Here is a 17,993-nt window from a genome sequence, read left to right as displayed (position 1 = left end):
ATCGGATGGACCGCACGGCGTCTTCGGGCAAGACGAGGGGAGGTGGGTTCGGCCTACTGATCAACACTGCGTGGTGCTCGGACACAGTGGCACTGACAAGCTCCTGCAGCCCGGACCTGAAACACCTGTCAGTGAAGTGTCGTCCCTACTATCTGCCACGGGAATTCACCTCGGTCATACTGACAGTGGTCTACATTCCCCCACCAGGCGGACGTGGACTGTGCTCTGAACATACTGTATGCCAACATCAGTGAACTTGAGACCAGGTATCCGGAGGCTTTGCTCATTACAGCCGGGGACTTTAACCAGGCCAACCTCAGAAAGGCGCTGCCAAAGTTATACCAACATGTCTCCTGCCCCACTAGAGGCCCGAATATACTTGACCACTGCTACACAGCAGTCAAGGATGCCTACCGCTCCGTCCCACGACCTCACTTCAGAAAATCGGACCATCAGGCCGTACTCCTCCACAAACAGAAACTGAAGCAGGAGGTCACGGTGTCAAAAGTAGTGTTGCGTTGGACGGAGGAAGCAGAGGTACTCCGTGACTGCTTTGAATCGGAGAACTGGTTAGTATTCAAGGACTCAGCAGCTAACCTCGATGAGTATGCCTCAGCTGTCACGGACTTTATTTGGAAATGCACGGAGGACTGTGTGTCTCGCAAGACGATCCGGGTATTCCCTAACTGGAAACCTTGGATGAATTATGAGGCCAAGTCCCTTTTGAAGGCTAGAGCTGCGTCTTTTAGGTCCGGGGTTACCAGTCGCTACACGGAATCCAGGCGTGAACTCCGGAAAGCCATTAAGGGCGCCAACAGGCAATATCGAGCCAAGTTGGAAACCCAGGCTAACCAGAGGGATGCCAGTAGATTATGGCAGGGTCTAAATGAGATCACTGGGCACAAAGAAAAGGCTGGGGATATCAATAACTGTGACGCTTCTCTTCCTGATGAACTAAACGTATTCTTTGCAAGATTCGAAGAGAAGAGGAGCATCCCATTCCCTCCGGATGAACCGGACCTGGTGGCATCAAGATTCATCGTCACCGAGGAGGATGTTAGAAGGGCCTTCCTGAAGATAAATCCAAGGAAGGCGACAGGCCCAGATGGCATCCCGGGACGGGTTCTCTGGGCCTGTGCAAGCGAGCTAGCTGGAGTGTTTGCTGACATCTTCAACTGCTCCTTGCTTCAGTCTAAGATCCCCTCGTGTTTTAAGAAGGCAACGATAATCCCAGTGCCGAAGAAGAGCAAGGTGGCATGCCTGAATGACTATCGACCTGTGGCTCTGACATCAATTGCTATGAAGTGCTTCGAGAGATTGGTTATGGCACACATCAACCACAGCCTACCGATCAACCTCGATGCTTTGCAATTCGCCTACTGGAGCAACAGGTCAACAGCAGATGCCATTTCTCTGGCCCTACATTCCTCCTTAGAACACCTGGAGAATAAAGACGCATATGTAAGGCTCCTTTTCATCGACTACAGCTCTGCCTTTAATACCATCATTCCAAATAAACTGATTCCTAAGCTCCGGAACCTGGGCCTTAACACTCAGATCTGCAGCTGGATCTTCAATTTCCTCACAGACAGGATCCAGGCTGTAAAAATAGGGGACAAGCTCTCCTCTACAATCACTCTGAGCACTGGTGCCCCACAAGGCTGTGTACTCAGCCCCCTGCTGTACTCACTGTACACCCATGATTGTGTAGCCAAGTTTCCATCAAACCCAATATATAAGTTTGCTGATGACACAACAATTGTAGGCCGTATCTCGGGTAATGATGAGTTTGAGTACAGACAGGAAATTAAGAACCTGGTGGCATGATGCCAAGACAATAACCTATCCCTCAATGTCAGCCAGACGAAGGAATTGGTTGTTAACTTCAGAAGGAGTAGTGGACCGCACGACCCAATTTACATCGGTGGTGCACAAGTGGAACAGGTCAAAAGCTTTAAGTTCCTTGGGATCAATATCACAAATGACCTGACTTGGTCCAACCAAGCAGAGTTCACTGCCAAGAAGGCCCACCAGTGCCTTTACTTCCTGACAAAACTAAAGAAATTTGGCCTGTCCCCTAAAACCCTCATTAATTTTTATAGATGCACCGTAGAAAGCATTCTTCTCGGGTACATCACAACCTGGTATGGAAGTTGTCCTGTCCAAGACCGAAAGAAGCTGCAGAAGATCATGAACACGGCGCAGCACATCACACAAACCAACCTTCCGTCCGTGGACTCACTTTACACTGCACGCTGTTGGAGCAGGGCTGCCAGGATAATCAAGGACACAACCCACCCAGCCAACACAATTTTCATCCCTCTTCCCTCCGGGAGAAGGTTCAGGAGCTTGAAGACTCGTACAGCCAGATTTGGGAACAGCTTCTTTCCAACTGTGATCAGACTACTGAACGGATCCTGACCCGGATCTGGGCCGTACCCTCCTAATATCCGGACCTGCCTCTCGGTTTTCTTGTACTACCTTACTTTCCATTTTTCTGTTTTCTATTTATGATTTATAATTTAAATTTTTAGTATTTACTAATTTTTACTATTTTTAATATTCTTAATATTTAATATTTGTAGTCCAGGGAGCGGAAAGCGCAGAATCAAATATCGGTGTGATGATTGTACGTTCTAGTATCAATTGTTTGGCAACAATAAAGTATAAAGTATAATGTATTCAGTCTTCATAGTGTGGTTTCTACACTGGCAAAACCAAACACAAACTGCATGATTGCCTTGTGGAGCACCTGCATTTATCCTCAATGAGTGATCCTCATCTTCCTGTTGAAAACTACTTTAATTCCACAGGCCCATCCCTCTCTGACCTATGGACTGTCTCCTGTACAACGAGGTCCAGTTCCAGGTTGAAGAACACCCAGGGAAGGGCAGTGTAGGGGACTGAAGGGTAACCCTGTAGACATTTATAAAATTTTGAGGGACGTATATAAGGTGAATGCTTACAATCTTTTTCTCAGAGTAAGGGTGTATAATGGTTGGCGAGGTGAAGATACATCTCTACCAAAAGAGGTATAAGGTGCTCCTTCCCTCTGCTAGCCTGAAGGTCACCCTTGGGAAAGGTGTGGCACCTGCTTAGCACCCCCATCAGGGTCACGTGAAGCCAGGCAAGCAGGTGGTGGAGGGTCGTGTGAGCAGCTGGTGCATATCACACAAGTTGGCTATGCGACCGCTGAACAGTATTGATAATGGCTGTGGTCACTCATCTTGAAAAGAAGGCAATAGCCAACAACCTCTGTAGAAAAATCTGCCACGAACAATCATGGTCATGAGACCATGATCACCTACATCATATGACATGGCACATAATGGTGATGATGATGAGGGAAGCATAAAAGCAAACAGCAAAGTTTTAGGGTGAGAAGGAAAATCGTCCCTGTGCCGAAGACGCTGCGCCCCAGCGGCCTCAATGACTACAGACCGGTGGCATTGACGTCCCACATCATGAAGACCCTGGAGAGACTTGTTCTGGAGCTGCTCCGGCCTATGGTCAGGCCACACTTAGATCCCCTCCAGTTCACCTACCAGCCCCGACTAGGAGTTGAGAATGCCATCGTCTACCTGCTGAACCATGTCTACGCCCATCTGGACAAGTCAGTGAGGGTCATGTTTTTTGACTTCTCCAGTGCGTTCAACACCATCCGCCCTGCTCTGCTGGGGGAGAAGCTGACAACGATGCAGGTGGATGCTTTCCTGGTGCCATGGATTCTTGATTACCTGACTGGCAGACCACAATACGTGTGCTTGCAACACTGTGAGTCTGACAGAGTGATCAGCAGCACTGGGGCTCCACAAGGGACTGTCTTGTCTCCCTTTCTCTTCACCATTTACACCTCGGACTTCAACTACTGCACAGAGTCTTGTCATCTTCAGAAGTTTTCTGATGACTCTACCATAGTTGGATGCATCAGCAAGGAAGATGAGGCTGAGTACAGGGCTACGGTAGGAATCTTTGTCACATGGTGTGAGCAGAATTATCTGCAGCCTAATGTGAAAAAGACTAAGGAGCTGGTGGTAGACCTGAGGAGAGCTAAGGTACCGGTGACCCCTATTTCCATCCAGGGGGTCAGTGTGGACATGGTGGAGGACTACAAATACCTGGGGATATGAATTAACAATAAACTGGACTGATCAAAGAACACTGAGGCTGTCTACAAGAAGGGTCAGAGCCGTCTCTATTTTCTGAGGAGACTGAGGTCCTTTAACATCTGCCGGACGATGCTGAGGATGTTCTACGAGTCTGCGGTGGCCAGTGCTATCATGTTTGCTGTTGTGTGCTGGGGCAGCAGGCTGAGGGAAGCAGACACCAACAGGATCAACAAACTCTTTCATAAGGCCAGTGATGTTGTGGGGATAGAACTGGACTCTCTGACGGTGGTGTCTGAAAAGAGGATGATATCCAAGTTGCATACCATCTTGGACAATGTCTCCCATCCACTACATAATGTACTGGGTGGGCACAGGAGTACATTCAGCCAGAGACTCGTTCCACCGAGATGCAGCACGGAGCATCATAGGAAGCCATTCCTGCCTGTGGCCACCAAACTTTACAAATCCTCCCTTGGAGGGTCAGACACCCTAAGCCAATAGGCTGGTCCTGGACTTATTTCCTGGCATAATTTACATAATACTATTTAATTATTTATGGTTTTATTACTATTTAATTATTTATGGTGCAACTGTAACGAAAACCAATTTCCCCCGGGATCAATAAAGTATGACTATGACTATGACTATGAAATATTTAAAAGTGATCTGATGTGATAGCTTATTTACACAGATTGTGATAGATATATGGAATGAGCTGCCAGAGGAAGTGGTAGAGGTGAGCAGAATTACATTGCTTTAAGAAGGCATTTAGACGGGTGCACAGTTATGAAAGGTTTAGGATAATATGACTGTTGGCGCGTGGCCGAGTGGTTAAGGCATTCATCTAGTGATTTGAAGGTCACTAGTTCAAGCCTTGGCTGAGGCAGCGTGTGTGTCCCTGAGCAAGGCACTTAACCACACATTGCTCTGCGATGACACCGGTGCCAAGCTGTATGGGTCATGATGCCCTTCCCTTGGACAACATCGGTGGCGTGGAGAGGGGAGACTTGCAGCATGGACAACTGCTGCTCTTCCATACAACCTTGCCCTGGGCCTGCACCCTGGAAACCTTCCAAGGCGCAAATCCATGGTCTCATGAGACTAACGGATGCCTATAAGGATAATATGAGTCAAGTGCCAGCAAATAGGGCTAGCTGAAGTAGACATGGGAGAGCTGGACTGAAGGACCCGTTTCTGTACTATAACAACAGTTTATCCTCCACCTGGGCGTGTTTCAGGTCACAGAACTCAATATTAAATTCTCCAGCTTCTGACATCTTTTTTTCCCCGATTGCTTTAGAACTGGCAATATCAGACTGTCATCATCGTTTTAGCCCAACTTTTACTTTTATATTTATTTTTACAGATGCAGCCTAACTTGCTGAGAACTCTGACCTTTTCTCAGCTGGAAGGTGAAGAGCAGCAGCTGTGGGGGGAGGCAGGCATCCACTCGGACTGAGAATGTGAGACCTTGTTCCCATTTGGTCAGAGAGCTGGGACTTCCCAACAGAAGTACTGTGAAAGTCCCTTCCCCTGAATGGAATCAGAACCAAGTTTATTATCTCTGACATATGTTCTGAAAGTTGAGATTTTATGGCAGCAGGACAGAGCGAGACCTGAAAAATACATGAATAGTGAACAAGTCAAATAATGAGATAGTGTTCATGAATTCTTGGACCAGTCAGAAATCTGACGGTGGAGGGAAAGAACCTATTCCTGAAATATTGAGTGTGGGTCTTCAGGCTCCTGTATCTTCTCTCCAAAGGTGGTAATGTGAAGAGGGTATGTCCCAGATGGTGAGAGTCTTTAATGATGGGTGCTGTCTTTGTGAGGCACTGCCCATTGAAGATGTCCTCAGTGGCAGGGAGGGTTGTGCCTGTGATAGAACTGGACGAGCCTGCAACCCCCTGCCGTCTATCGATCCTGTGCATTGGAGCTTCCATACCAAGTGATGATGGAAACAGCTAGAATGCTCTTCACCACACATCTGTAGAAATTTGAAAACATCTCTGGTGACTCATCAAATCCCCTCAAGCTAGCAGCAGCTGATCATTGTCCTCTGAAGGGTGGTAAGGGATGGGCAATAAATGCTGGTCTTGTCAATGACCCACGTAACCTATGTGAATATAAACAGTAGTAGCAGCAGTTCAGAGGACATCCTTTCAAGGTGAGTGGAGGGGAGATTAGCAGAGTGGTACGTGACTAGGATGTATTGCTGGGGGTGCTGGTTGGGATTGATACGCATTATAAACATTTAAGAAAAGCTTAGATAGGCAAATGCATGGAAGAAAATTGGATGGTTCTGGGCTGTGTAGGAGAGAGGGAGGGGTTAGACTGAAGAAGGAACACACATAAAAGTTGCTGGTGAACGCAGCAGGCCAGGCAGAATCTCTAGTAAGAGGTGCAGTCGACGTTTCAGGCCGAGACCCTAGTCCTGACTGTAGTCCTGACGAAGGGTCTCGGCCTGAAACGTCAACTGCACCTCTTCCTAGAGATGCTGCCTGGCCTGCTGCGTTCACCAGCAACTTTTATATGTGTTGCTTGAATTTCCAGCATCTGCAGAATTCCTGTTGTTTGACTGAAGAAGGAGTAGGTTTATATAGGTCAACACACCATCGTGGGCTAAAGGGGGCATGTTTGTTACTGTGCGATGCTGTACTTTCTAAATCAATTGGAATCTTTGTTCATTAACAGCAGGAGGATCACAATATACAAATGTAACTCTTTTGCCATAATTAAATATAATATGAGGAAGTTAATATATCATTTATGTTAATTTAATTTTGTGTTAACTTATGTTTGTCCTCATCAGGTAATGTACTTTGCTACTGCTGCCCAAAAGGTCACTTTCATGGCTTTTATGTCCTGGATATGCATGCTTTTGACTATAAATTCAAACTTGCACTGGAGCCATTTCTAAATACATTCACTGATTCATATAACCAAGTAGCAAATTAGGGTGTTCTGGTATCACCCACAATATACTGATTCAGAAGATGATGACTGGGCTGGTTGGTACATTCTGCTGTTCGCCGATGCTCCCGGGATGGAGCAAGAGACTCCTGTCCTTTCCCCCACCGGGTTAGAAGGGGCTACTGAGGAGCAGTCCATGGCACCACAGGGCGCTGGAGAAGAGAATGTAGGGCCTGGACCGGAGATAGAGGGTTCCGAGGTGCAGAGGGGCTTGGGTGACCGCTCGGGGGAGGATTTGCCTCATAGTTTCAAAGGGTCCCCTGTAGTGTCTGAGGCAGAAGGGGTAGACGAGGGGGTGCATAGGCCTCAGAGGAGTCGGAGGAGCAGGCCTCATGGGGCTTCACCCTGAGAACTCTGGTTTCCTTCCTCGCCCTATAATTGTGCAGGATGGTAGGTTAATTGGCAGTATCTCATGCTAATCTGGGGAGAACAGAGAAAAATAGTATGGTCATAGTCATAGAGTCAGAGAGTTACAGAGCACTACAGTGCAGAAGCAGCCCTTCAGCCCATCCAGTCTATGCCAAACTGTTATTACAGTCCCATTGACCAGCAGCTGAACCACAATCCTCCACTCCCCTCCCACCCATGTACTTATCCAAATTTCTCTTAATTGCTGAAGTCAAACCTGCTTCCACCAGTTCCACTGGCAGCTTATTCCACACTCTCACCAAAATCTGAGTCAAGAAACTCCCCCTCAGGTTCCATTTAAATACTTCACCTTTCACACCTAACCTATTACGTCCAGTTCCAGTCTCACCCACCTCAGCAGAAAAAGCCTGCTTGCATTTATTCTCCCTATACCCCTCATAATTTTGTATACGCATATTAAAGGACACGACAGTAGTGTAGCAGTTGGCGCAATGCTGTTTCAGTCCGTGGTGTAGGGGTTCAGAGTTCAGTTTCAACCTCCCTTGTAAGAAGCTTGTACATTCTTCCCACGATCCCAGGGGTTTCCTCTGGCTGCTCTGGTTTCCTCCCACAGTTGAAAGATGTACGTACCATTAGTAAGAGAATTGGTGACTGTAAGTTGTCCTGTGATTAGGCTAGGGTTAAATAGGTGGATTGCTGGTCTCATTTTACCAGAAGGGCCTGTTCCACACTGTATCACTAAAAAAATTTTTAATCTCTCCTCATTTTCTTATGCTCCAGGGATAAAGTCTGTTCAACCTATTCGACCTTTCCTTATACCCAAATCCTCAAGTCCTTGCAAAATCCTTGTAAATTTTCTCTGCACTCTTTCAATCTTCTTGATATCTTTCCTGTAGGTAGGTAACCAGAGATACACACAATACTCCATATTAGGCCTTGCCAACATTTTATACAGCTTCAACATAACATCCCAGCTCTTACACTCAAAACTTTCATTTTGGGACTGGTCGACACCGGATGCACTTCAATGGGGAAATTTGTAGCAGTGTGTTAACAAGCTTATTGGCATCAACACTGACATCACAGTGTCATCAACACACAGGAGTGCTCCAGCAAACTTAACAAGATCATGGGCGCTCTCACTGCTTAATTAATAACTTTTTAAAATTTGGAAACATTAATAATTCATGTCATTAGCCCAAGATGTAAGGGTGGTTTTTAACAAAATCTGAACTTCTTACAGAATTTGCCTGCTGTTCAGTTTTCACTTACTTTTGAAACCTATTGACATTTGTCCATGTGAACCCTGTACAACAGCCGACACTCACAGCATCATAAGCAGGATAAGGAGCCACTTTGTGATTCCTCCAAGGCCAGGACCTCTACTAATCTACCAATGAGCACGTATGTGTGTGGGGGCAGTGGCATCAACACCAGTTATGCCAACTGGCTCAATAAACCAGGGGTCCCCAAACTTTTTTGCACCGTGGACTGGTTTAACGTTGACAATATTCTTGCGGACCCGCCGACCGTAGGTCGGGGGCGGGGTAGGGTTGCCAACGGACAAGAGTAGCAGTCAAATACGTTGTGCTTACCGCAAGAAAGACTACAATGACCATGAAGCCTTGCGCGGGCACCACTGCGTATGCTGTACGTGCCGATTTTTTTCTACAAATCGTTTTCGGCCATTCTGTTTGGGGGGGGTGGGGTGTTAGTCATGACCAGAATATAAGTGATAAGTGGCTAATGCACTCAATTTCGTTTCTAAAAAGGGTTTATTTAACGAATTTAATATTAAACATACAGCACATATTTTCCTCGCATGAGTATAGTGATAAGTCAATTATCGGGGAGGACAGGCAAGCTTGAAGTAAGTGTTGAACGAACATCCAGTAGAAGTGGTAGAGGCAGGTTTGATATTATCATTTGAAGAAAAATTGGATAGGTATATGGACAGGAAAGGAATGGAGGGTTATGAGCTGAGTGCAGGTCAGTGGGACTAGGTAAGAGTAGCATTCGGCACGGACTAGAATGGCAGAGATGGCCTGTTTCCGTGCTGTAATTGTTATATGGTTATATACGTCACTTATAAGTCAATAGCATCATAACATTTTAAGTAATGTTTGGATATTAAACACACAGAACATATTTTCCCCGTATGAACATATAAAATCATTGCAACATACCAATATCGCTGAATCAGTGGGAGCCCTGGGCTTGTTTCCCTGCAACAGGACAGTGCCATCGAGGTGTGATGGGAGACAGCGATACTCGAAGGGGGTTCCTTATGTCCAGTCTATTCTGCAATTTAGTTTTCATTGCATTCATTGCAGAGATACATTGGAAATGGAAGCAACGTTTTCAGTGCTTTCATGGCTATCTCAGGATATTCAGCCTTGACTTTGATCCAGAATGCCGGCATACATACTTTTCAGCCCACTGTCATTTGCAAGCTCGAGGAGTTGATCTCCTTCCCGCGCTGACATGAATGACGCGTGGGTAATGACCTCGCGTGCGTTCAAGCTCAACAGTGGGCGTGACAGGGAATGACAAAAGGTGCAGCTGACTCATATCGCCAAATCATATTGTTACCTCGTGGCCCGGTAGCACATGCTTTGAGGCCCGGTAGCACATGCTTTGCGGCCCGGTAGTTGGGGACCGCTGCAATAAACTGATTAGAAAGGTTGGTTCTGTTATAGGGGTCAAACTGGATGCACTGGAGGCTGTGGTGGAACAAAAGGCCCTACAGAAAATCCTGGCAGTTCTGAATAATGTTTCTCACCCTCTGCATGCCACCTTGGCTGCATAGAGGAGCACTTTTAGTAATAGACTAAGACGACAGTGCTGCTCCAAACAGCACTATATGAGGTCATTCTTACCCTTGGCCATTAGCCTCTAAAATGAGTCAACTTATAGCCAAGGAAGTGATGACCCCTCCTCCTGTTAGACTGTTTGATGTAACTTAGTATTTTTATTCTTTCTACTTTTCTAATATTTATATCTGTGCACTTGTAATGCTACTGTGACACTGTAATTTCCTTTGGGATCAATATAGTATCTATCTATCTATCTGTATCCTGATTGCTTGTATCACAGTCTGGTATGAATATGCAAATGCACAGTAATGTGAGAAGCTGCAGAGCCTCAAGAAGGTGGCATCCATCATTAAGGACCCTCACCATCTGGGACATGATCTCTTCTCATTGCTAGCATCAGAGAAGATACAGGAGCCTGAAGAAGCACACTCACCATTTTAGGAACAGGGTCTGCCCCGTTGCCATTAGATTTCTGAATGGTCCAGGAACCCATGAACACAACCCTTTCTTTTCTATATCCTGTTTATTCCTCTTTTTGCATCATATACTTATTTTTGTAATTTATAATCCATGCTTATGCACTGCTACACAAGACAGCATATTTCACATCACCTAGGTCAGTGGTAATAACCTGATTCTGATACTCCTTCTGGGAGCTGTGGACTCAGCCCAACACATGACAAACAATTCCATCCCCACATTGTAAGTATCTATATGAGACACAGCCTCACTAAGGGAACATGCATTATCAAAGACTCCCACCATCCAGGTCATGCCATCTTCTCGCAGCACTAGATCTAATTAGTCAGAGAAATTGCAGTAATAAAGGTATTCAAACGAGTATCACTGATTCTAACTAAAAAGGAATTTGGTTTTTGCTTGATATCTGAGATTTTGAACCTATACAGAATATTGGAATTTTACTCATGTAAACATTTTGAGTATATTGCCTTCTTTTTATAAACAAAACTTACCCCCAGAAGTGTGTGTTTTCTATTCAATGCCTCCTTCCAGTATCTAGAGCTTCTGATAGCCTACGAGCAACTAGTGTAGTACTATGTAATTTGATTTTTCTCATAAAGAGTGTGGTGGCCATTCACACAAGATAAGACAAGCACCATTCAGGCATTGCAATTTGGTTTTTGAACCAGCCAGCACAACCCTAATCGCTCAGTAATAATAACATTATGACAACATTGATCACCTTCCACTCCAATGGACATTGATATTTCTGTTTTGTTTTGTGTCCTAATTTAATGATTTCTTGTAAAAGCTGTATGTCATTTCTGAATTATATATAACTACCGCAGGGCACCAAGGTAGTGTAGTGGTTAGCATGATGTTTGGCTGCACCAGTGATCAGAAGAACAGACTTCAATTTCTGCCGCCATCTGCAAGAAACTTGCACATTCTCCCTGTGACTCTGTCGGCTTCCTCCAGGTGCTTCGACTTCCTCCTCCATTTCAAAGATGTTCAGGTTAGGGGTAGTGTTAGTAAGTTGTGGGCATGCTATGTTGGGTCTGGAGGCATGATGACACCAGTGGGCTGCCCCAGCACAGCGTCGGACTATATCGGTCAACACAAATGACATGTTTTACTGTGTGTTCCAATTTTTTGATGCATTTGTGACAAAGCTCATCTTTAATCTATAATCTCTTTATTTCTATTTTTTTCTTGTGAATGCTATGTCCCTGTGTTGCTGCTGCAAGTAAGTTTTTCACTGCACATGTGCAGACGTGGACTTGTGCCTGCAACAATGAACTCGAATTTGAGTGTGGGAGGAATTTGAGGCATATGAAGGCACAGGGGGAATGTAAAAAACTCCACAAAGACAGCGTCAGAAGTCAGGATTAAAGCAGCATCGCTGGATCTGAACAATATTGCAAACATTACCTCCTGCTTCGCTGCACCATCCCGCCTTGTTGCCAATTGTTGTGAGCTCTGTTGTTTCCTGATGCTTTTGCGATCCAAAGGTTCTTCAGAAGTTAAAAGCCGGGCATAAAACTTGTTGTTTATAATAATTTTATTACGTGTTACAAGAACAAAAAAGATGAAGGGGGAAGCATGATGAGAGACAGAGAGGAAAAAAGGCAAGCAGTGAAAGAGCCTAAGGAAAAAGAGAGTGATCAAAGGTCTTCTGAGTCCATTGAAGTTCCAACAGATAACATTAACGAATCAGATAACAAGATTCAAGTAATGTGACACCCACCACTGAAACCAAGAAGTTTTCAGAAAAATATAGCTGTAACCAGTGAAAAGCTCTCTCAACAATTACATCTATACGGGTGATTATTTTAAAACACAAATAAATGTAGAAATGTCAAAATACAAGAAAACTAACAATTATACAACCCAATCTCACAGCTCCTTTGGGCTTTACCCCCAGCTTCATAGCTTTGAAAAATCATGATTAAACCAATTTTTGAACCAATTTCTAGAGTCGGCCCAGTCCTTCTCATGCTTTTCAGATCTTATTAAGTAACTCGAAAGAGTCCACCTGTTCCTTTCACTTAACATCTTTAAAACATACCACTCCTCATATCTGCTAACGGCAGCGTTCCTCGTTGCTGCTTTTCTCCTTTTTATCATCCCATGAACTCATTAACTCAACAGTTAATTAACCACCAGAGAGAAAAAAACAATTCTACCAACCTATGCCTTGTAAAGCAAGCTGCAACACTATTCTCCATCAAAACTCTTCGCCGCAGCACAAGTATATTTTGATCTACTTCACTTCCTCTTGTCAATTTATAGTTATATCCTAGCAGATGTGCCAAGACCTGTAAATCCACACACAAACTACGTTAATCATACCATGTTCCTCTGTGTACTGCATCATTCTGTCTGTATGAGTTTTATTATCATGTTATAAAAAGGTAAACAGCAACAACTCAGCAATTATGGTCATGATATTGGTAAGGCTTACACAATGATAATACTTAAGTAATCCTCTTCTAATATCACTCTACATTCATAGGATTCTCTATAAAATGCAGCTGATGTTTGCTGCCTCCTATAATACAGAGTTAAAAGGCTGTTACTTTTTAATAAAAAACATACTAAAATTCTTTGTGTGTAAATCCCCTACCTGAGGCTGTGGGCCTGTTCCGACTGCTCTGGGCTTCATGTCTGAGGGCTCACTTTCATTCTAAATGCCAGTTGTTTATTTTTATTGTTTGCATGATATTTCTCTCTCTCTCTCTCTCTGCACATTGGGTGTTGTCGTTCTTTTGCAATGGGTTCTTTTGGGTTTCTTGTTCTGTGGCTGCCTGCAAGGAGACAAATCTCAAGGTTGCATAATGTGTACCTACTTGGATAATAAAGGTACTTCGATATTTGAATTTTGACTTGTTGCCTGATTTGGTCAAACAATCTGAAAGCTCATTTGCAATGGGATGTTCCTCTTACATTGATCACAGCAGTTACACTCATTCTGCTTTTGGGGCATTCCAATGAATTAACACATCAATTATCTGGCTGAACCTCCATCCATTTTGTACCCCTTTCTCCAATAATCTATCAATAAGATTCAAAACCTGGACCTCTATGCCTCCCTCTGCAAGTGGATCCAATATCAGTTTGCATTGGTAATAACACCTCCTCCTTAAACCTTCGGTTTAACATGGCACTACTGAAGTTGTGCAACAGCTTACTGGTAGTTCAGAAAGCAAGAAATTCAGCTAAAAACATCATTAATAATACTTTTTCTGAGGTAAATTATTGTATACTATCACCGCAAACAATGAAGAGGCAAGTAGAGGCGAAACTGACTTGAGGGATGTGCCGTGCTGGTGTGTTGCAAAGTCAGGGTGCAATGTGTTCGAGGCAGTTTTGGAAATGGAGATGGAGTTGGAGTGAGTGATTCGAAGAGGAGTTGAGATGGAGAAGCTTTAGCACCTGTCTTCCTAAACCGGGTGCGAGGCTGAATCACTCTAAGTGCTGAGCCGATTTGGAAAGGTCAAGAATGGCTTTGGGCTGGGCGGCGAAGTCTAGGCCCTGTGCTGGGACCCAGCAGGGCACAACCCAGTGTTTGGATGATTTAAATGCCAGCTGGAAAAACTGGAAAGGCAATGTGCCAGGAACAGAGGCGTTGTTCGGTCCAATTTCACTTGCTCTCCCACAATGTTCACTCCTTTCTCTGTGACGCTGAGGCAGTGAGTCTGTTCCCTCCGTTATGTACTTTGTGACTGTGAGCCTCATGGCAGCTTGCCCTGCTATGAGATGAACTTGAGACCAAGGCTTTGGGCCTACTTCAACTGCTCCAGGGATTCAGGTCTATTCAGGTCAATTTGGTTCAGAATGTTATTGTTTGCTTCTATTATTTGCATGATTTGTTTTTTTTCTCTCTCTTTCACTGTGCTCTCTTTCAGTGTTGGTCTTTCAATTTTTTTAGTTGAGTCCTTTTGGGGGTTCTTTCTTTGTGGCTGCCTGTAACCAGACAAATCTCAAGGTTGTATAATTTACAGATGCTTTGATGATAAATGTACTTGAAATCTTTGAACCTTGAATCTTGAATCCTTGCTAACAGTCGACACAGGCACATCTCTAGGTGTCCACTTTCTGTCAGCTGTCCTCATCATTCTTCTCCACAATCTCCTTAAGACCAACCAGCCAGCCTAACCAGATGAGTTAGGAAAAATGAGTGGCCTTCTCTTCCTGCACCCACAATGGGTAATCTGTTCCCTACCCTGCTCCTATGAAGCTACAACCAGAACAGCCAGCTACTTCCATTTGTTGGGTTACATGACATGACTGCTTGTTCACAAGGAATCATCAAGGTCTAAATTTACATAGTAATTTGTTTGAACCAATAACGTTGCAGCTGTTAACTCAGCCGCTAAAGTCAACTGCATGCATTCTCATGAAGCAGGTGGCCATCTGAATCAGTGAGACTGCTGCAACAGTACTTAGCTAATTGTAGGATCACCTTGAGGTTGTGGAAGATAATACAGAAACAGAAAATTGTTTGCTTTTGAGTTATTAGTAACAATTTATTTCTTCTCTAACCAGGGCTGCTGGGATAATTTACTGCCTTTCCAAACATCCCCCTCAAAGGGCTACTTACTACACATTATGTTTCTAGATGTTTCTGAAAGTCTGACTCATTAGGGGACGCTGCACCTGAATTAACTGGATCATTTCCAAATCGTAACTTGCCACACTATAGGTTGTTAGACAGCATTAAACAGGGATGGTTTGCTCCAGACTGACTGATGGTGACAGTGTCCCTTATAAGTGGCTCCTGATGGAGATATACCTGTAAGAGATTTATTTTTGCTTCAGCTCAACAGCTTTTGGTAAGTTCAAAATTTTTAAAAATCTGTTGGGCAGCATTTTGGAATTAGCTCAGGAGGCTGGAAGTGTCCAGTTAAGTCATGCTAATAGCTTTCCAATGGTGGCATCTGCAAATCAGTTTTGATAGGCTTGTGGAAACTGGAGCAAGGAGGTCTTGCTTCAATGTCATTAAATAAAAATCAACATGACAAGCATCATAAACACAAGAGATTCTGCAGATGCCAGAAATCCAGAGCGATGCACACAAAGTGCTGGAGGAACACGGTAGGTCAGGCAGCGTCTATGAAAATGAATAAACAGTTGACATTTTGGGCCAAGATGCTTCATCAGGACTGGAAAGGAAGGGGGAAGACACCAGAATAAAAAGGTGGCGGGAGGGGAAGGAGGACAAGCTAGAAGGTGATAGGTGAAGCCAGATGGATGGGAAAGTGAAAGGGTTGGAGAAGAAGGAGAGGAGAGTGGACCATGAGAGAAATGGGAAAAGGAGTTCAGAGGGGCAGGAGCAGGCAGAGGCAATGGGCCAACCATGGTTTGTGGATCTTGGGTAGAAGGTAAAAATGAACATTGCGGGGTAAAGGAACTATGAATTTGGTGGCAATGGATGGGAGATCTCCAGGGTTGATGAGGTTAGTGATGGTTAGCGGGAGACAGTGGCCTGATGGTCCAGAGTTGGGTCAGTTTAAAGCAGTAAGTAAGAGGAGGTGTCAGAGAGTTGCCACCTGGCCTCAGCAAGGTAGAGGTCAGTCACCGCACTACAACCATATACTCTTTGTCCGCAGGTTTGGTGGTAAGTTTGGGATTGGTGTGGAGAGAGTGGAGGACAGTGTATTCATAGGCAGTAAGGTTCGAGGAGAAGTGAGGAGCGCTGAAGTTGAGCTGGTTGATGTCTCGACAGCAATTTAAGAAGAAAAGATCCAGAAGAGGCAGAGAACCAGAGCAGAACAGGGAAAAGGAGGATGGTTGGAGACGGGGGAAGGCATAATTAGTGTGGGGGTGGGAATTCTCGCCAAAGGAGTGGGCTCGGAAATGGAGACAACAGAAAAAGAGCTCAGCATTCTGGCACATTTGGAACTCACTGAGGTTCAGAGTCGTGGTGGGCACAGAGCTCATGGAGGATCTCCTGGTGACACAGGAGTCACACATTTGATGCTTGTGACTCTTGAACCCAGAACCCACAAGCATCAAATGTGTGCTTTTTCAACTGAAAGAGATTTTTCACCTGAAATAGACCATAATACCATAAGACATAGGAGCAGAATTAGGCCATTCAGCCCATCGAGTCTGCTCCATCATTCCATCATGGTTGATCCCGGATCCCACTCAACCCCATACACCTGCTTTCTCACCATACCCTTTGATGCCCTGAATGATCAGGAAACGATCGACTTCTGCTTTAAAAATATCCATGGACTTGGCCTCCACCGCAGTCTGTGGCAGAGCATTCCACAGATTCACTACTCCCTGGCTAAGAAAAAAAATCCTCCTTACCTCTGTTCTAAAAGGTTGCCCCTCAATTTTGAGGCTGTGCCTTCTAGTTCTGGACACCTCCACCATAGGAAACACCCTCTCCACATCTGCTTTGTATAGTAAATATTGGTAACCTTTGCAATAAAATCACACTGTTATTTATGATGACACTTTTCTGCACCACACATAGCCCTGATGAAGAGTTTTGGCCTGAAACACGATGAAGTGTCTCTGTCTGAAATATCGACTATTTATTCCCCCTCCATAGATGCTACCTGTCCTACTGAGCTCCTCCAGCATTTTGTGTGCTTTACTCTGGATTTCCAGCATCTGTAGAATCTCTTGTGTTTATTCTTCAGCATGAATGCTGGCACTTGATGGGTGTCTGCTTAACGAGGACAACTGAGCGACAAAGTTGCTTTGTAAGTAGGGTGCATTGTCTGATGGATGGAAGAATGAATGTAAAAAACTGATTGTATTGTGTATGATGAGTATAATTTTATGTAAACTGTTTCTTCTTGAAATTAAAACAAAAGGAATGACTCTTGAACACAGAGGGATGGAGGATTAACAATTTCCACTGTTCACATATAACCTGCAAAGTGTTGGTGAGAGGGGAGAGAGATTATGGATACCAGAAGACCACAAGACACGGGGACAGGTTTAGGCCATTCGGCTAATCAAGTCTGCTCTGCCATTCCGTCATGGCTAATTTATTTTCCCTCTCGACTCCATTCTTCTGCCTTCTGCATTCATCAAAGGATGACCTTTGACATCCTCAATAAGCTAGACCCTGTGAACCTCCGCTTTAAATATCCCCAAGGTCATGGCCTCCTCAGCCATGTTTGGTAATAAATTCCACAGATCCCCCACTCCCTGGCTAAAGAAATTCCTCCTCATCTCTGTTCTAAAGGGATGTCCCCATATTCTGAGGCTGATACGAACTAACGCTTGCTTCTATAAT

The sequence above is a fragment of the Mobula birostris genome, chromosome 9 (assembly GCF_030028105.1).
Source record: "Mobula birostris isolate sMobBir1 chromosome 9, sMobBir1.hap1, whole genome shotgun sequence".
NCBI lineage: Eukaryota > Metazoa > Chordata > Chondrichthyes > Myliobatiformes > Myliobatidae > Mobula > Mobula birostris.
Note: the sequence above shows the minus strand (reverse complement) of the source record.